We start from the raw sequence: 20,364 nt of genomic DNA on the forward strand, positions 1-20,364 counted from the left end.
GGATGAGCATGCTTGCCTTTGCTTCATCTATCTCTGCCATCAGCGCATTTGGCAGGATATGACCAGTGTCAGAGTCTGTCGACTTTGTTCAGTGGTCTTGAATCCACCGCCTACACTTTAACCAGAGTTGAAATCCCACTGACTTCTTCATGCTTTCAGGCCCTTTGTGACTGCTGGGGTTGGCATCTGCAGGCTTGTGTGCTGTCCCTCCTTGCCTCACACACACTCCCTGCTCCTCTGAACTGAACATCCGAGTCCCTAGAAGTCACTGTGTCTTCTCTTACACTTGGCCCCTGCTCTTGCTGTTCTTTCTGGCTAACTTCTTAGTCATCCTTTGGGTCTCAGCAAGCATATATTTTCCTCCAGGAAGCCTTTCTTGACTTCCATCTCCTTTTATGAGTCCCCACAGCATCTTGAACTTCCCTTGTCATAGGACTTACTGGGTTGTAATTCGTGGTTACCTTACAGAGAAGCTTTCTTAGAAAATCTTAGAGACAAGTGTGGACTGCAGCTGACTTGTTCACCACTTTACCCAATGCACCTAGCACCACGTGTGGTACGTAGTAGGTGATTAATAACTATCTGTTAAATAAATGAATGCCTTGATACATACAGATTGAATATAAGTCTATCTAGCAGCCTTGTCATTCAGCTCAACACTTTTTCCATGTTGCCAGCAAGGATTACATGAAAGACATTGTTAGATTCTTCTGTGAAGTCAGTGTCCTAATGCTGTCTGTGGTGGTCTTCTGCTCCATCAATTCAGCACCTTCTACACCAAGACCTTTCCTATGAGGTCTATTGGGCAGAGCTGGAGTGTTTAGGGGAATGTGTCTTTCTTTCTTAGGCCTAGGATTGGTCTTTACATCCATTTTCTGGCTCCTATCATGATGATTCTCCTCTTGAGAAAGGCACAAGCTGTCGACTTCAAGAAGAGGCAAAAGAAAAGACCATGACCCTCCTGTCTTTTCTGACCTCACCCCTCTCCCCTTCCCGTCTGTCCCTTGGCATCTCTGCTGCTCCCTCTGGGAGCTGAACCATAAAAGAGAACTTCTGCAGTTCCAGCCTCACCAGGCAGGTCACTCAGGACAGCTGCCAGGCAGAACTGTAGCTGGACCACTTGTGCTATCACCAGTCATAGATCAGGCTTCCCCTTTTCCTGTTTATGCCACATCACAGGATCCTGCTAGGATGTGTAGACAGCAGGTCTATGTGACAGCTTTGTGTAAAGTGAGGTGTTAACAGTTAAACCTGGAGATTTAGGCTATACAGACAGTCAACTTGGGCCACTTAGCTTTGAGAATATAAATGCCATCATATTCCTGCCTGGTGAGCAGGAATGTGTGCACGTGTGTGTGTGTGTTTGTGTACTTGTAAGAGATAACCAATTGAAGATTCGCTTCTCCAGCATAGGCTTCCCAAACTGCGGTTCAACAGCCATTCTTTATCCCAAGTCTGATGAGTGAATACAGTGACTTGACTTTGGGTCACTGGAAAAACTGAGAGTAATTTCCCACTGGCTGGCCTGACCTGTCTACCATGTAGCTGAGAGTGAGTGTGGGACAGGCTGCAGGGGAACCCTGAGCTTCCCCCAAAACATGACAGGACTGGGCTTTCCCCTGAGACTAGGACCTCCCCTTCTTTGCTTCCCTCCCCCAAGGAAATAGATGACACATTATAAGCAGAAATAGCCTGTTGCCTACATGGCCATTTTTCCTGCCCAGTTTAATAGAGGTGACAGCCGTCTATTTTACTTGTCTCGTAACATCGAATCAGTAAATAAAATATGGGTGAACTCTCAGGTTTAGCTGAATGATGGCTGGTCCATGGGGAGTGAGAGCTGGGGGGAGAGTTGAGCAGAGAGAGATTGAATCCCTGGCTTCTTACAAAAGAAGCTGAACCTTGTCTCTTCTTCTGGATCCAGAAAATCTTCCTGTGCTGGAGGAGGCCAGGCAAGGTCATCCTCTTTGACAGTCTCTGAGTCCCTGAAAGAGCCAGAACACAGGTGGAGGCACTCTGAATGTCAAAGCTACAGTACAGTACCTGCCCCAATCTTTTCTATCATAGATTGAGAGATGAAAAAGGGAAATGACTGGTGCCACATCCCTTGGTGAGCCATGGAAAAATCAGATGAAAACATGAATCTCTGACCACCACCCCATCTATTAAGAAAATCCCATCCACTTTCCTATCATACACACACAAATATGCACACATTTGAAGCTTTAAATTTACAGTCTTGAGAGAGAGAAGGAGACTAGATTTTTCCAGTGTTGCAAAACAGACCTCCGAAACCGTTTTCACATTGAGGGAGAAATACGAATCAGATGCATGTGTGTTTATAAAAACTCGTAGATAGTGATAACTCTCTGGGTTGTCCGGGGAGCAGCAGGGAAATTAAGGTTCACCCCAGCCTCTGTGTTCAGCACCTTGGAGAGCAGCCAAGCCCTGGGGGTGGTGAGTGGGCACCATTTGCATGCTGATTCTTATAGTAGGGGCACTGTGGTTATTGTAAGGTCTTGCTTAACAGGCATTCTTTTTCCAAATGCTGTTCCTCTAGGACTCTGGTGTTCATAAACCAGACTGAGGTGTTTAGCAGGTACACAGTAGGCTAGTAAGAACTATTATTTGTGGTCGTTCAGATAGAGTAGCTCACAGTAAAAGAAAATGGAGCGAATGGATAGAATTTTCTCCTTTTTTTTCTCTCTCTCTATCTCACATAAATTGTTCTTAAACCTTTGGTGCCTTGTACGGCTTGTATGCTTAGGAGCAGTAGCAGATGACAAAACGAATGAACATTCCATTGTCAAATATCACACCTGATACCGAGCATCTTTGCTCAGCTTGTCAGCATCATCTTTCACATTGCATTTGGTAAGTAGGCTTGTGTTATGTATTTTTATCCCACTAAATGTAATTTCTTTAAAGTATTTTGTGTGTTATTATTTCTTGAATCGTGGAGCCCTGCATACCTATAATAGAGCCATATTTTCTGCTAGTAAATAAAATTACTCCTCGTTCAGGTGACAGGAATTAAATGTGTCACAGCTTTGTGGCATTCCCCAAAGAACCCCAGCCACCAGGTGCTCCACCACCTGGATGTGTCTGAGAAGACTTGTTATCAGACTGGGTGTTGACAAAGGTCTCCCCAGCTAGGAAAATCATGACATGGGTGACCTCAGCAGGCCGCAGAGGAAGGGGGAGTTTGTCCATCACTGGGGTACTGAGAGTGGCTGAAACACCTGGACTTGAAGCCAAGGGCATAGGAGGCTAAGAGTGTAGGAAAGATAGAGTCTGATGAATTGGCTTTGACCTCTGAACAAGGAGGGAAGCTTGGGTAAATGGGCTCCCAGGATTTAGGAGGCAAGATGGCACCTTGAAGTCATATTGAAGGCAGAAAGGGCAGGCAAGACATGAGCTATGGTTTGTAGAGAGTAAGGCTACTCCAGGGGCCCTGGGTTGAGATATCTCAGTGAAAGGGAATTAGAGGTTTTGCTGCTCCTGCTTAGATTCGCAGAATCAGAAAAATCTGCTTTGGAAATGGGGCTATTTTTGTACTGCTTGTAATTTAGTGTTTATTTCCTGTCTTTTTCGCATAGTCTCTGGGCTGACTCATTGATTCAGCACACATTTCTGGATCACCCACTCTGTGCACTGCAGCGTGCACAGGGCAGGGGATTGAGGAGTCTGGGGGGGCGGCACAGCCTCTGGATGGCCTCATGGTAGGTCCAAGTGGCTGCCCTAAGTGATAGCCACAGTGCCTTGAATATTCAGGGACGTGCAGTTCAGGCTAGAACCTTATGCTTTGATTGTTCTTTGTTCCTTGTTCTCCTGTGTTCTGGGGAGGAATATTGAGGCTTAGAGAAGAAGAGAAACAAGGTGAACATCTCACAGAAGAGCCAGCTGGGAAGCCACATCTCTTATCTTTCACGCTTCACCCCACCCCCCACCCCCACCTGTTCTTGCCTTTGCTCCTGAATCATTTCTTCACTTATATTGCTCTGAGCATTCCCTCATGCCTGAGCTGCCCCACCTCATCCTCAAGCCCCACCCAAGGTTTATTTTGGCCAGTTCTCTGTCTCTTGGTAGAACTTAGGGCCTTAACTTTCCTAGATGGAGTGGTACATCTGTAAGTAGGAAGGAAAAGGTAGGGACAGGAGTAAGTATTCCATTTTTTTAATGTCTCCAAGAGATATAATTCTGTCTCCTTGGTGAGAAAGTTCTTTCTGGGCAATTCAGATTCTTCCTGCTGCTATGTAAACCCATCTCATCCATGGTGTGATGTGGCCATTCATAAGGCTTGGGAGAAACCTCTAGATTTGTAAGTAGTAGCTTCAGGGACTCTTTTCCTGGGGCTGTAGCAAAGAAGGTCTCAGACAATTAAACTGAAATGGCTACACTTTCACTCACACGGGTTCAGACAGATTTATAATATTTTCTTTTTTAAAAAATTGGGATTGTTTTTCACGGAGACAGTGATTTATGGAATAATCAATTTCTTTATCTACCTAATCCATGGGAGTGATCTATCAGTGTAGGCATCAATCTTCCCTAGAGGTTGGGGAGAGTGGACAGCCTTTGAGGCTGAGTCACCCAGCGGAAGGCAGCTTTTACGAGGAGCTACTGTGATCCCAGATCTGGATCTGAGGCCTGTCGGAAGGAAGGAGTGGAACTCCTGCAGCCTCCTTCTCTGAGCCAAGATGCTCATTCTTTCTCCTCATCAGTCTTATCCCCACCCAAAGAGAGGAGTAAGGTGCATCACATGCTATTCCCATTGTACAGGCGTGGAGACTGAGTGCCAGAAAGAATGCTCAAAGACCAGATGTTGGAGACCTGACATCAAACGGGACTCACTCTCTATCTCTGAAGACTGCAGCATAGAAGAGAGGGCAGACCTGATCTGGGAGGCCCCAGGAGAAAATTGGAACCAGTTGGGTGGTGGTCCCAGAAGGCAGAATTTGGTTCAACACCAGCTATCTCGTAGTCAATGTTCTTTGAAGACTAAGTGAGATACCTTAGGAGTAGTGAGCTTCTTGCCATGGGATATGTTTGAGAACAGATTGGCCTGGGATGTTTCAGAGGAGCTCTGGATCCCTTTCACTATGAAATTCTAGGCATCCTCAAATATGAAATTAAGAGATGCTATAAAAATTCGGGCTTTCTGAGTTTCCTAAAAGACCAGAATTGTGCCTGCTCTGGGTTACACAAACTCCATGAAGGCTGAGCTCAACGTGGTGGTTATAAGGAATATTCTTAAAGTCAGACCCTTCCCTGTCTGTCTTCTAACAGCAGTTCATCCCTTGGCAGTGCCCTTGGGTCAGAAAGAACCTGGTGTCTGCAGCCAGCTCCAGGTAGGGCCCATCAACATTTCTGAGCAGTATAATGCCAAACACACTGGCATGCCTGATGCCACTTAATTTGCACATCCCTCTGATATAGGGATGGTGACCATCCTTTGCAGATGTAGAAACTGATGTCTGAGGGAGGTGGGTGGTTCGAGGTCACATAGTTGGTTGGGGTAGAGCTTTGTCTATTCATTCATATGTACAGTTGGTTGTCCAGTGAGCCTTTACTGGGCACATGCTATACGCCAGTCCTCCATGAGGTGCCAGGACTAAAGGGTGAGCAAGACAGACACGATCCTGGTCTCATGGAGCTTTCAATCTAGCAACAAACAGAGATCAAAGAGTCACTTCAAACTCCACGCATGTCATGGAGGGACTTGCAGGCTACCAGGGGAGCATCAGGAAAGGCTGCCCCAAGGAAGTGACACTTGAACTGAGAGCTGAGGGAGGAGAAGAGGGGTGGTTAGGTGATGGTGATGGTGGGGAGTGAGGGATACATTCTTGGCGGAGAGTACAAATGCCCAAGGCACAGGCAGTTGCGTTAAGTTGAAGCCCTATAAGCTTTGGAGGTCAGACATGGTCAAATATCAGCAATTTCATATGTTTCAAACCAGTGTTTAAAAAAACTCAAGCAAATCTGCTGTGAATGGAGCAAACAGAAGGGAATGTGAAAAAAAAAAAAAAGTAAGGTTTGAGTGGTGGGAATGCGGAAGGCTGGATAAGCAAGGTAAGGAGGCAGGGCTTTAACCCCAGGGCACTGGGGAACCACTGAGGACTTTATGAAGGGGAGCAGCAAAACCAGATTGTAGTTTTGAAAAGTCGCCCTAGTGGCTGTGTGAGGTGACTGCAGGTGTGAAGTTGGAAGATGGGTGGGGGACAGGCATCAGGAAGCTGTTCAAGTAGTCTGGGTAGGAAAGGACAGGGAGATGTAGCGTGAAAGGTTGTTAAAGAACAAGTGTCCTGACTCCTGGTCCAGGGCTGTCCCCAGAAGCCTGGCCATCCCCTTTGCCCCAGGTTTGAGCACTGCAGGCCGGGCTGTGTCGTGCATGAGTGGACCCTTCCCGGGGCCACCCATCTGTTTCCCGAGTCGTCCATCAGTGGATGCCACATCCACTGTCTGCAAGCTCAGCTGGGCCTCGAGTCCCATTTCATGGTTCCCTGGTTGGACCGGAAAGCCCTAGGTGTGTTCCAAGGCAGTGAGCATTCCTCGGGGGGTGCGGGATGGGGTGGGGTTAGGGGGATGGCTGCCTCCCTGATAGACTCACCCAGCCAGGACTTCTGTGAGTCTTCAGTATCTGTGACAACCCAGCAGGGAGACCCAAGAAATGGGCATTGTCTGGTCTCGACTTTTCCCTTAGCAGCCTCCACAGGGCCAGGAGCTTCCCCATGGCTGAGCTGAAACCTCTTCTCCCAGTGAGGGCGGAGCCATCTTCCTGTCCTTGGCAGATGTGGTGGGAGGGGGGAGACCTCAGCCTGTAGGACAGGTGCAAGGGCCACTGATACCTAGGACTGTGGCAGCAGGGTAGGATGGCAGCCCCACACACATCTGGCTGGGCTCTGCTTCCAGTACCCTGTGCTAACGGTGTTACTATATTCATGAAAATAATAATAGCGAATCCTGGATCCCTCGAAGGCTGACAATGTGCCAGATACACTGTGCTAAGCAGCTTCCAGACATTCAGTCACTTAATGCAGCAAATCTGAGAGGTGAGGACTCTATTGCCGCTTTCTAGATGAGGAAGCAAAGCCTGGGGTGATGAACACAGAGGGAGCATTCCATAGACAGGTGGCCATATCCTCAACACATCGTCATGATTGCTGTTGTTTAGCCACTCAGTCATGTCCGACTCTTTGTGACTCTGTGGACTGTAGCCGGCCAGGCTCCTCTGTCCATGGGATTCTCCAGGTAAGATACTGAAGTGGGCTGCCATTTTCTACCCCAGGGGATCTTCTCGATCCTGGGATCAAACTCACATCTCCTGCATTGCAGGTGCATTCTTTACCACTCAACCTGGGAAGCCCTATGATTGCTGATGTTATTTTGAATAATGGACATAGACACCTGTCACAGTGCCAGCACATAGTAGGTGCTTGGGAGTGTAGGTTGAATCTGTTTATTCAGATTTGGGCAGAAAATGGGGCGAGTCGGCTGGGCCTGGAAACCAGCATGGAACAAGGCTCTTCCCAGCCCTCTCATTGTTCATGGATCTCTAGTTCCCATTCCTCTAGCACAGGATTTTCTTAGCCCAGTCCCTCCCCTTTCTTTTGCACATAGCCTGTCTCCCATTTCTCTAGCCAAGACACCTGATTCTCTGGCCTCCCTGGGTACCCTTTCCTGGCAGCTGCAAGGAATGCAGGGACAGCCCTCAGTACCCTCGATTTGGGTGGGGAGTGAGGGATATAAAGAAAGCTGAGCACCGAAGAATTGATGCTTTTAAACTGTGGTGTTGATAAAGGCTCTTGAGAGTCCCTTGGACTGCAAGGAGATCCAACCAGTCCATCCTAAAGAAATCAGTCCTGAATATTCATTGGAAGGACTGATGCTGAAGCTGAAACTCCAATACTTTGGCCACCTGATGCAAAGAGCTGACTCATTTAAAAAGACCCTGATGCTGGGAAAGATTGAGGGCAGGAGGAGAAGGGGACAACAGAGGATGAGATGGTTGGGTGGCATCACTGACTCAATGGACATGAGTTTGGGTAGACTCCGGGAGTTGGTGATGAACAGGGAGGCCTGGTGCCCTGCAGTCCATGGGGTCACAAAGAGTCGGATACGACTGAGCGACTAAACTGAACTGAGGGTTATAAGACCTCCATCCTTTAGGTCTTCCCACTGTGGTTAGCTCCGCCCAGCCATCAACTACTGGCAACCCCTCCCTTGGCCTGGCCCAGTCAGAACTCTACAGAAACCACTTCACCTACAGATCGGTTATCAACTCAAGGCAGGTAGGGCTATTTCCAACTTGCTATTTCTGAAGCGCATTGGTATTCTGTGCTTCCCACCTGGAATGCCCTCCCCTCTTTGGCTTCTTGCCTAATCCCTTCTTCCTTTTTTCTATTGTACTTCGTGTGCTATTCTGAGACTCACCTCTTCCAGGAAGCCTCCTCTGATGCACCCAGGCCGTGGGTCACAACCTTCCCTGAGCCTCCCTGGAGCCTTGCTCTAGCCCCCTTTATTGGTGCAGAAATGTCTACTTCCCCACTCCTCTCCCTGGTGACCCCAGGGCTTATAATATTGAGGCTTGTAGATCTTTTGTATTTGCCTCAGGTTGGTATATTTTTGTTTGTTTGTTTTCTTTTTTTTTTTCTGGCTGCATGGCATGTGAGATCTTAGTTCCCCAACCAGGGATTGAACCGGAGCCCCCTTTAGTGCAGTGTCTTAACCACTGGACCACTAGGGAAGTCCCTAGACTGTTTTTAAAACCTCATCATTAAAATAGCAACAGTTTCTGATAGTTTATCCTCTTGAAAGACAAAATCCTTAGCCTGGAATTCAAGGAATTCTTTTTCTGAACTCTTTGGGGCTTTGCCCTTAACGTCCTTCAATTTGATTTTAAGTTGCATTCATTTTTTTTTTTGAGTTAGCCAACATTCAAAAATGGGGATGTTTCATATAAAATTTTGGATTTCCAAGTTCTTTTCCCACCATGTCACAGTCCCCACCTCTCCTTATCATGCCTCCCTTGTACCAACACCATTGACTCTCACGCGTGTGCCCTTTTACTTGCAGTGGAGTTAAGACGGAAAAGTAAAATATTTTGTGTACCTGTGTTTTTATTATCAGGAATAAACAGAAGACAAAGAGGGCTGTTTGTTTAGAACATTTCTCTCTCACCAGCCTTGCTTCTCTTTATGTTTCCTGTTGGAACTTCTCAAAGACAAAGACCTTATCGCATTCTTGTTTGTCATGCTAAAAACAGCTGGTGTTCATTGAACCCTTTTCTGTCTCTTTTTTGTTTTCTTTTTTCCCCAATTTCTTTTTAACCCTCCTGGTAGCCCTAAGATGGCTGTACTTTTCCCCACTTTCTAAGGAAGGGATCTGAGCCCCAGCCGGGTGAAGGTACCCCTTCGATAAGTGATGATGTGCCCAGGATTTGAACGTCCACCCACCTGGCTCCCACTCTCTTCCCTGCGTATTCCCAGCATCTGCCCCAAGCGATGGCCACAGTGGGTGATTAAAAAGTGCCCGACAAATCTAATTGAATTCCAGAGTCACAGATGGGATGGAGCTGGGTGGGGAAGCTTCACCCTTTTGTGGACAGGGACATTTTCAGGATGCTCCTGCATATGCCCCTTCTGTTGGTGCCTGGCTCTGAGCTCTTGCTGTGTACCTCTAGGGTAGCATCACCCAGAGCTGACACCTGCTGGGGGGGAAATCTGCCATGATCCCTTCGCTTCACCGTATCTTTGAGGCACCAGAACCTGGTGCGGGCATCAGAGCTCTGTGGGAGGGTTTAACAACCTCTGTCCTTGTTCGCTCCCTGTAGGGCTCACGGTGGTCACAGGCCCGACACTCTGACACAGACCCAGCGACTAATTGGGCCTGGATAATGGGCCACGGGCAAATATGCCCTTTCCCATCCTCCTCAGACTCCGAGGTGGGGGCTGCGAAGTAGGAGGCTCTGCACAGCTACTGAGCTACCGAGTCTGCTTGGTGGGGGTTGAGGGAGAACGGGGAGGGAGGAGGAGAATGTGCCCCCAACCAGGAAAGCATGAGGTGCTGGGCACCCTTGCCCTGGCCAGGTCTTGGGCGGGGCCCGCTACAGTGAGCATGTGGGCTGTCTGGTGCCCAGCGTCCGCTGTGGACATTGTCAGGAGGTGGCTGTAGGAGGAAGAGTTAGAATAGTATCTGTAAACCACCCCTCACGGAGATCCTGAGATCTCATTATGCCATCAGTCCCCTGGAGCCAAGTGGCAACGGGAAGCCTCAGGTTCATTTGGGAGATGCTTTCTTTGCAGAACCTCCAGCTTTCTGTACAAGTGGATTAAGATCTGGATGCAGTGGGGGTGCTTTCTTAGTATTTGGGGCTGGCTTTACCTTCTGCCTGCTGGGATGTGCTTTGGGCATATGGATTATCCCCCCAAATCCAGACTCAGAGATCCTGGGACTCAGACACACTTCTGGTATGAGATTCTAGATATCTGGTCTTCCTCGGCCAGGAAGCAGGCCCCTTTCCAGGGAGAGAGTATCCTTGGTTGAAGGTACTGGGTGCAGTGTCTTGGCAGGGATGGGTGTTGTGGCAGGGATGAGGAGGGTCTTGGTCCCGACATCACTCAGGAGGATGCCAGAGACCACTTCCCTGGGCCAAGTTCAGGCCTGCTCATGGGGGAAACTGAAAGATCTCGATTTCCTGGAGATTGCAGTGGCCCTGGAGGTGAGATGGGGGCTCAGCTTCTGTGAAAGTCTGTCTACCTTCCTCCTTCCCAGCCCCAAGTAGGTCATGCTGGGGTCAGCAGACCTGTCATGGGTCAGCAGCTCATGTATCTCCACTTCCTGGGATTTAGAACAAAAAGAAGACCATGAAATATACAACCACTCTCAGGCTCTGTGCTTCCTGAACCTGCTCGAAGTGTCTCCATCATGGGCCAGGGTGAGGCCCAGGTACCCTTGCTGGGTCTAGAAGAGAGAGTCCAGCAGGGCTTCTCAGAAGACCACAAACTCTGTCTCTACCTTGTGGGGGGGTCTTTGCTTTAGCACGTGACTTGCAGGGAGATAGGGCTTTTCTTCTCTGTCCTACTCAGGGTGGACAGCACTGCCTTTCCTCATTGTTCCAACTCAGAGGATGGGCCGGCACTGCAAACAAACAAAGTGAGAGCTAGCAGACTAAAGCCAGGAAAACATTATTGTAAGGTGAGTGCAGAGAAAAAGGGAGTGAGCTGGGCAGTCAGGCAAGAAAAGAAAAATTTATTAGAGGGAAACGAGAGGGTGACTGGCCCTTGAGAAGAACCAGCATCCTCCCTTTCTGACGGGGTCTTTCTTGTAGCCCACCAATGAAAAATTCTCTGAAGAGATGGTTAAATTTTAGCTTGTAGTTGAGTCCTGTGGTCACGTAGCCGGAGGTCTGGAATCTGGTGGTCTTGTAGCTTTGAGAAGGTAGGCACCAGTGATAAAACAGAATGTCATTCAGGCAATTTGGTCAGTCTCAAGGATTACTGTGATTTTATTCTTTGTTTGTGAGGTCAACATAATAAGGCATCTTAACAATGAGACCCCATGTGGGCCTCATCAATTATAGCCAGTACTTATTGGGCACTTACTTTGCCAGATATTCTCAGCACGTCTCTGTAGTCTTCTTTAATCCTCATGATGCCCTTGTGAGATGGTGCCCTTATCCCCGTTTTGCAGATGAAGAAATTGTGGCTCAGAGCGATGAAAGGACTTGCCTGAGGTCACACAGCCAGGAGGTGGCAGATCCTAGATTCCAACCTGGAAGTCAGGCTCCGAGCCCTGGCCATGAGCCATCTCACTCTAGGAAGTCTCTGTTTACTTAGAGAAAACCGACATTATTCTTTAATAGTGGTTTTTTCCCACACAGACAGAGAACAGACCTGTGGTTGCCAAGGGGGAGGGGAGGTAAGAAGGACTGGGAGTTTGGGATTAGCAGATGTGACCTATTACATGTAGGATGGATAAACAACAAGGTCCTACGGTATAGCGCAGGGAACTATGTTCAATATTCTGTGACAGATCATAATGCAAAAGGATTTGTAATGTTTATGTACAACTGAATCACTTCGCTATACAGCAAACATTAACACAACATTGTAAATCAACTGTATCTCAATAATTTTTAAAAAATAGTATTTTTTTTCTCAGATTTCTGGACCCAGAGTCCTACGAGAATGTGGGTAGGAGTTTCTTGGGTTTCAGGATCCCCTGATGCTAAGATGGAAATGGGATGTTTAGACTCTGTCTTGACCCCACTGTTTTCACACCCCTGAATGAGCCAATGTGGGTGAATTCTTACTGAGAGATAAACAGCGGGTCAGAAAGAGGAAGCCAGTGACTGAGACAGAGACAGTCAGAGACAAGGAGATAAAATCAAAGAGTTGAGAGAGAGGAGAAGAAAAGGAGACTAAATGGGTTCTAGTCTGGGCATGATCAGGTTCCCTGGTGGGGTCAGAACATCCTTAAAGTCCAAGTGGCAGGTTCAGGTGCCCCTGACCCAGATGGCCACTTGGGATCACTTCATTCTTATCTCACCAGTATTTCTGTACCCTCTGCCCACCTCCAACTTCTTAGCAAATATGTCACTGGGTGTGGTCTATCTAATGGTGGGTGAGTGCCATATGTAAAATACCTAAATTGTGCCAACCTGGCATACAGTGGGGTTCAATAAGTTACTGAGACAGTTTTCCTGGAAGAACCAGATCATCTAAATGGGATCCATATGAAGAAATGTCTGAGAAACTGCCAGAAAAATAACTCTATGGGTGGACACACCCATCCCTGTTGGCCTGCAGTTCATCTTGCCTGGTTTCTTTCCCCTCCTCCCTCCTCAAGTCTCTTCTTCCTTTAATAAATTCTGATTGAGCTCCTACTGTGCACCGGGCGGACTAGGACCTGGGCCTAGAATGATGACCAGAGAGACTGAGATTCCTTTCTTCATGAGATCTTGTCTATTCTACGTGGGGTGACAAACAGCAAACACGTAAGCAGACAAGTAGACACATAGTTGTGAACTGCAGCAAATGCTGCGCATGAGGACAGTGGGGAGGCCACTCTGGTTTGGGAGCAGGGAGGGCCTCTCGGAGGAGGTGACATTTAGGTTGAGGCTTGGAGAATGGGAAGAATCCACCAGGTGAAGAAGGGAGTGCATTCCAGGCAGACGGGTAGCATGTGTGGGGGTGTTGAGATGGGAAAGGGTGCAGAGTGGTCATGGAACAGAGAGAAGGGGCTTGGTGTGGGGGCTTGGTGAGCGAGAGGAGGGGCATGGCGTAAGATGGCATGGGGGAGGTGTTTTTTCAAAAGCTCGGGGTCATTCCAGGGCTCCTGCTCCAACCCCACCACAGACCATGGGCTCCTTTGGTGCTCAGCCGCATTCTCCCTTCCCTGCATCCTTCCTGAAGCTGCTCTTGGTGAATGACATCCCCTCCCAGCAAGGGGCCTCACACAAAGCCTGTCCTAAGCACGTAAGACCCAGTGGCGGAGGAGCCATATTGCATCACTGGGGAGCAGAGCTCTCTGCAGGGTAGGGCTGCACCCTCTCTTCCAGGGGGTTTATGTCTCATGACAAATCCTTCCCATCCAGGTAAGTGAACCCATGGAAGCCTGGAGGTGCTGATCATGCTGGGAGCAGGTGGGGACTTAAGAAGCAAAGGTTCCGATTGGCTCTGTCCATGAAGCCCATGCCAGAATTTGTAGCTAGGTGTGGCCCACACATCTGGAGGAAGAGTACACAGCCATCACCCAGATGTTTCAAGGATGGGATACCAGGCCGTCCAATGATGGTTCAATCCATTGATGAATTATCTGACATGTATTAGCATCTGGGCTCAGGCTAGGAGCTTTGGGGGGTTCTTGGAGGAGAGACCACTGACTGGAGGAGTGGAATTCTCTTCCATTTGTCAAGTGCATTCACCTCTGTGTGTAGTGTCATGCTCCCAGTTGTGAGCTCTGAGACAGGGCAGGACTGAGGCTCCCCACACGCACATACAGAAACTGAGATTCACTGAAGCCAAGTCACTCATTCTGAGTCACGTCAGTATGAACTGGATCAGGCAAGTCCTGAAGTCAGATCTGAATGTGAATCATTCCTTCACCCTTTAGTTACTCTGTGACTGTGGAAACACAAAGTTGTTTAGCTGCTAAGTTGTGTCCGACTCTTTGTGACCTCATGAACTATAGACCGCCAGGCTCCTCTGTCCGTGGGATTTCACAGGCAAGAATCCTGGAGCTGGCTGTCATTTCCTACTGCAGGGGATCTTCCCAGCCCAGGGATTGAATCCGTGTCTCCTACATTGGCAGGCAGATTCTTTGCCACTGAGCCACCAGGGAAGCCCTGGGAACACAATTCCAGCCTCATTTTTCTCATGTTTCTCTCAAATACAGAGAAGCATGGTAAGTGTTAAAGCATTTAGCTCTGGGTCTGGCAAACAGTAGGCATTTAATAAACGCACAGCTCCATTTCCTTCTGGCCTTCAACCTGCCCCCGGGATGGTGTTTCCTAACCCACCACCTTCTTTCAGGTTCATCGTGGTGACCTTGCCCGGAGACATCTCCAGGTAGACAGAACATTTGGAAGATTGGCCCATCTTTTCCTTCCCCATCCCGGTGTTGTGATGTCATGAAGATAAAGCCACAGAGATGTAACTGCCAGGGCTCAGTTCCCAGAAGGCCATAAAACACAGGCGACTCTGCCCAGTCCTGCTCACCGCAATCCAGCAAAGTGCTCCTCGCCTCTAGCACTTGGTTATTTTTTACAAAATCGCTGAACTAGCCATGTTAGCTGTATTGATCAATAAATTACTTTGATGAAAACTCAATAGGTATGGCCCCCCTTCCCCTGGCACTCATTCCCACACAAAGGAAGGATTTTACACTTTTCATATCTCAAAAATCTTGGTGCTAGCTCCTGTCCTACTTTTCTCCTCTGTGTACCACTCCCAGGGGCCGCTGCCCTGGCCAACATGGCCTGGACAGGGCTTGGAGATTTCTGGACCCACAGGCAGGGATTCTCTTGGGCCAGTGCACAGGGGACTCATGGAAGGAGTTGATCCATCTTCCCCAGCCTCAAAGAAGCGTTTCACTTTCCAGGGCAGTGTGGACACACAGCCACTACTGCTTCTGGGCATCCCCCGTAATTAGCTGGCCTGCTGGGGGACTGACAGTCAGTTACCACACTGGCCTCCCTGCTGGAAAGAGCCAGGAGCCACAGCGGGCTGACTGTCTTCCCTTAACTTCCCTCCTTCGTTTATTCACTTGGCACTTTCTGAGACCCTGCTCCGTGCTGGGAGCTTTCTGTGTGTAATCTTATTGAATCCATACCAAAAGGCAGGCTTTTGAAGTTAACTTTTCACCCCCTTAGACGTAACAAGAACCTGCATTGCATGCATATTAGAAAAGGCCAGTGCTGGGCTAAGGCATGGGCTTTGGATGAAGCAGAGGAGCCATGTTGGTTATGAGCCCAGACCCTGAGACCTCACTGCTTGGGTTCACATCCTGGCTCTTGACCTTGAATGCAGATTTTAAACTTCTTTGAGCTTCAGTTTCTCCATCTGTAAAATGGGCATGAAATAGTGTTTTCCTCACAAATAGACTATATGGAGTTACTGTGGCTATGCTTCATATGCCTGGCACATATGAGCACCAAGTAAGTGTTGGATGCTTTTAACTGGTGAGGGTCAAATGAGCTTATATGTGCAACGTGTGTAGAACAGTGTCTGATACCTAGAGCTCAACATGCATAAGCACAGATCGTCATCACCATGTGTTATCTTCACAGCAGTGCAGTCAGGCAAGACCTGACCCATGTAACTGATGAGAAAGTGGAGGTTAAGCAGATCACCCAGCATTTCAGAACAGAGAGTTAAATAGAGCTGGTCTGACTCCAGCCCCAGACGTCTTTCTATAGCGCTAGACTGCATGGTGCCATCCTGCTCTGGAGTTGGAAAGCACCTAGAAGATTCCCGGACCAGCAGAATGTACATGGTATAGATGTGAAAAACTGATGCCCAGAAAGGTGCAGTGACTTGCTGAGAACACACCCACTTGGGTCAGTGACTCTTGGGTGCTTCCTGCATGCCTTGCAGCCGGTGACCACATGTCCTGGGGTTGTCAGGCTGTCCTGGGGGATGATGAATAGCATCTCCTTCAGTCCAGGAGCGTCTTTAAGAGCTCTCAGACTTGCTGGGTTGGAATCCTGCATCCACCACTTCCCATTGGTCATACTTCCTTCGCCTCAGTTTCCCAGCCTATAGAAAGGGTCAAGTGAGACAGATGCCTGGTGCTCAGAAAGCACTTGGTTGACTTTACCTCTTATTTATTCTTCTCAAGAATAAGCACTAAAATGAAAAGAATAAATGTCGATATGTAGCGCTCTAAATGTATGTACAGCCTGTTTGGGCCCTCTGGGAGATGGAAAGGGTAGAGTTCGTCTCTCCTAATTTGAAACTGAGAGAAGAGAGGTCCAGCTCTCTTTCGGGATCTCGTCCAGGTCACACAGCTGGCTGGTGAGAGAGGCGAGACCCAAACTCACATCCCTGGAGCTGCCAAGTGGCCTTCTCCCCTACACCCGCCCCCTTTTCAAAGGCCCGGCTGCCAGGAAACCCAGCCCCCTGCAAAGCAGCAGTATACAGCAGCATGGGCCTCTCACACAGCTTCTTCCCTCTTCCAGGTGAGCTCTCAGCAAGCATTAAGCATGGTCTTGTCTTCTTTATTATCGAGACATTATCCTAACTCTGCCTCCTGCCAGACCCCTGCCCCTGGCCCTTCCCATCAGCCTTCTTGGGACTGTGGCTGCAGGCCAGGGGACATTTTTCCCAATTACAGCGATCGCCCAAGTTCCTGATTCAGCCTGGCTGGGCCCAGCCCCATTTGCATACCATTAGCTATGATGCTATGCATTATGGATTCATATTTAATTTTAGTATTTTTTAGAGGCAACTCTAACCTAATTAAAATCTTCTCCAAGAACCTGACATTTCTCCGAACTCTGGTAACATGGGTTGTGCACGAATGGACCACACACACACACACACACACACACACACATCCCTCCAGCCATAGACACATAATGCCATTTCAGCCCCAGTTCCATAGATTCTTTTTTAAATGAAAAGGAAAAAAAATGAAAAAAAAAATTCTTTTTTCTCCAAGGTGATTTGTATGCAGACTTGGCCATATGAGCCCCCCGGGGCCTGTGCCTAAAGAGGCTGCCAGAGCCAGGCTCCCTGAGAATCCGGGATAATGGAGTAATGGGGACCCAGGCTCTAGCTCAGCCTTGACCCATCTCCCTCTGGGAGTCATTGATCCTGCCCTGGCCTCAGTTTCCCTTTTCTTGAGATCATTGAGTTAAAATTCTCAAGTCCCACATCAACCCATTTCCACTCAGGCAATATGAAATGAAGTATGTGAATTTTCTTTTCCTTAATCAAATGAAAATAAAATAGCCGGGCGAGAAAGGGATGAATAGATGCGACTACAGGGGCTTTTTATGGGGGTGAAACTCTTCAGTATCATATGACAGTGGTGGATACATGTCATTGTATGCTTGTCAAAACCCAGGAACATACAACACCAAGAGTGAACCTTAATGTAAACTCTAGGGTCTGGGTGATAATGATGGTCAGTATAGATTCATCAGTTGTAACAAATGTCCCACTCTGGTGGGGGATATTGATAGTAAGGAAGCTGTGTTGGGGGGGGTGCTTAGGGCATATATTGGAATCTCTATGCTTTCTCCTCATTTTTTCTGTGAACCCAAAACTTTTCTAAAAAAATAATGCTTTATTAAAATTAATAAATAAAAACTTTTTTTGCATGCACACCATTTTACACGTGTCAAGTATTTTACATGCATTAACTAATTCCAGTTGATCCTTAAACAACATCGGGCTGGTGGCCCCCCCCCACTCTTGAAAATCCTTCTACTGCTGTCTCTGCCTCAAAAACAAAGGACGTGATAAATGAGACACCCAGGGGCAGGAAGTGGAAACACTTTGGATAGAATCGAGACTCAAATCCTAGTTCTCTTGATTCCACACATTGTGATCTCTAATCAAATACAAACGTTCCCTCACATTTAATTGAAAGATCTCAGAAATGAAAATACAGGTTTTACTTTATTTATTGAGAAACAGCCACATATACGTGGACCGATGCAGTTCAAACCCATATTGTTCAAGGGTTGACGGTAATTCTCTCAACAACAATTTGAGGTTGATGTTATTATTATAATTATTCCATCTCCACTTTACAGATGAGGTTCAGAGGGCCTCATAGCTTGCTCAGGGTCACACAGTGAGAAGATGGTAGAGATTGGATTTGGACCCAGACAATTTGACTCCAGAGCCCAGCCTTAACTAACACAGCTGCCTCATCCTTTTTACCAAAGAAGGAACCAGAGTGATGGGCTGGAATTATTTCAGTGTTCTAATTCTATGATAATGACTTAATTCTCGCCTGACTTGGGGGCAAGGTGTGGGACACCATTCATCTCCCTGACATTTCTCAGAAATCAGTAGGGCGGGTATTCTGACCAGACTCTACTGGATGCAGTGGAGCTCAGACTAAACCTGGGAGCTGAGCCATCCCTCAGCCAGGAGGCCTGGTGTGTGTGGGGAGGGGGTCAGAGGGGCATGGTGCATGGTAAGAGTGCAGAGCTCCTCAGGGAGCAAGGACCCTGGCCCAGACCCATCAAAGGCCCTCACCATCACCTGTCCAAATCCCTTGGTCATTCCACATGTGGAAGAGCCAGAAAGATGCATCTAGGTAGGTTACTTTGTTTCGGTTTGGTGCTGGGTTTGCAGCATCCAGGGAAGAAAATGCATTTATTTTCTCCATTTAATTATGAGACATTTGAAATGTACAGGAAAGTTGCGAGAATTTTGCAGTGATTGCTGCTATGCTCACGTGGTATTTCTCTAGTTCTCATCTGCCTTGTGCTCTGGCACCATCCCGGATGCCCGTACAGTCATTTCAGTCCCCACACAGACCCCATGGAGGTTCCCACATCACCCCCATTGTACAGATGAAGACACTGAGGCTAAGACGAAGAAATCTGCCTAGGGCCCCCCAGCTCTGCCGCCGTGAGAACACAAATTGCACTTAGAATTTTCTGACCCTAAGGCTGTTCTTTTTCTCTACTCTGTCCTCTGTTATCCCCACAAGATTTGGGAAGTCCTCTTGACAGTGGCAGGCAAAGCCCTCCCCACCCACGGTGCTCTGGGTGCTGGGAGATGTGCACTGTGGTCAGATGAAGGAATGAGAGATGGAAGTGAGACACAGGTATTACCCTCAGGCAGGCTTGCACCGGGCACATTAACCTTTATGGCGATGGCTCCCACTTCTGGGGCTGCTGGCCCACCAGGGACCCAGGGCTCTAAGGAGCAGCTGAGCCCCTGTTGCAAGCTGGGCGGTCCCAGGCTCCAGGGTCCTCCCTGCCAGAGGTCCACTCCCACCTTCCTGTGGCTGCCTGCTATGTCTGCTACACAGTGAAGGCTGGGCGAGTGCTCTGTCCCATCACCGCCTTCTTCAGAAGACTTGCCTGGCTCCTGCCATGCTCAGCCTCGCTAGCTGGGTCTCTTCGGACAAGTCACTTCACCTCTTTTGCAGGACCACCATACTTAACTGTGAAGCAAAGAGGTAATCATTCGACCAACCGTGTGTGGTTGACAGTGTTTAGAAAATGCCTGGCAAGTGCTTACCCTGGGCCTGACACACAGTAGGCATGTAGTGTGGTGATGTTCTTGTATTCTCCATCTGCAGCTTCCCGGTGAGACATGTGCCCTTGTCCCCAGCCAGACCCGATGGCTCCCAAATGCCACCACACGCTTGGTCCTTTGTCATCTGATGCCCTTGCCAACATCCATCCGGGTCAGCTCCCACCTCCTCCAGAAGGTTTTGCAAGGTCCCCCGGGTAGGAACTACTCCCCTCCTCACACTCTCCCTGGCACCTGAGCTCTTTGGTTAGAGGCACAGAGTCTGGCGCCAAGCTGTCTGGTTTGATTCTCACCTCTGTCACTTACTGGTCGCATGATCTAGGGTTAAGTTGTCTCTCTGTTCTAGGCCTCAGATTCCTCATCGGCATAATGGGCATGATGATAGTCCCTTCCTTGTTGGGAGATCTAAATGGGTTACAAACGAAAGAAGATTCACAGGGTGCCAGCATTCACACGGTGCCAGCACGTAGCATCTCGGAGCCCTGTGCATCGTGGGGTCAGCTGTGCTGTCTGCTGAGCCAAAATGACTGAGGTTCAGCCCGCATGTGTGAGACTCAGCAAGGAGGAGGCGCTGCAGTGACAGGATGCTCTCAGCAGCGGGGCTCAGGGCAGCTGGCAGGCTGGGGCGGGGAGTGGG

The 20,364-nt window shown here is 48.5% G+C and overlaps 1 protein-coding gene and 1 long non-coding RNA gene across 4 annotated transcripts in view; both read left to right on the forward strand.

The window, feature by feature from the left end:
- GRIK3 (glutamate ionotropic receptor kainate type subunit 3) overlaps window positions 1–20,364 on the forward strand; it is a 244,568-nt gene that overhangs the window by 10,782 nt on the left and 213,422 nt on the right. The window lies entirely within an intron of this gene.
- LOC139035080 (uncharacterized) lies at window positions 4,239–14,831 on the forward strand. The gene is made up of 2 exons (XR_011487596.1): window positions 4,239–4,321; window positions 14,535–14,831. It is a non-coding gene; the product is annotated as an uncharacterized lncRNA (long non-coding RNA).

This window comes from Odocoileus virginianus, chromosome 5 (genome assembly GCF_023699985.2).
Source record: "Odocoileus virginianus isolate 20LAN1187 ecotype Illinois chromosome 5, Ovbor_1.2, whole genome shotgun sequence".
Taxonomy (NCBI): domain Eukaryota; kingdom Metazoa; phylum Chordata; class Mammalia; order Artiodactyla; family Cervidae; genus Odocoileus; species Odocoileus virginianus.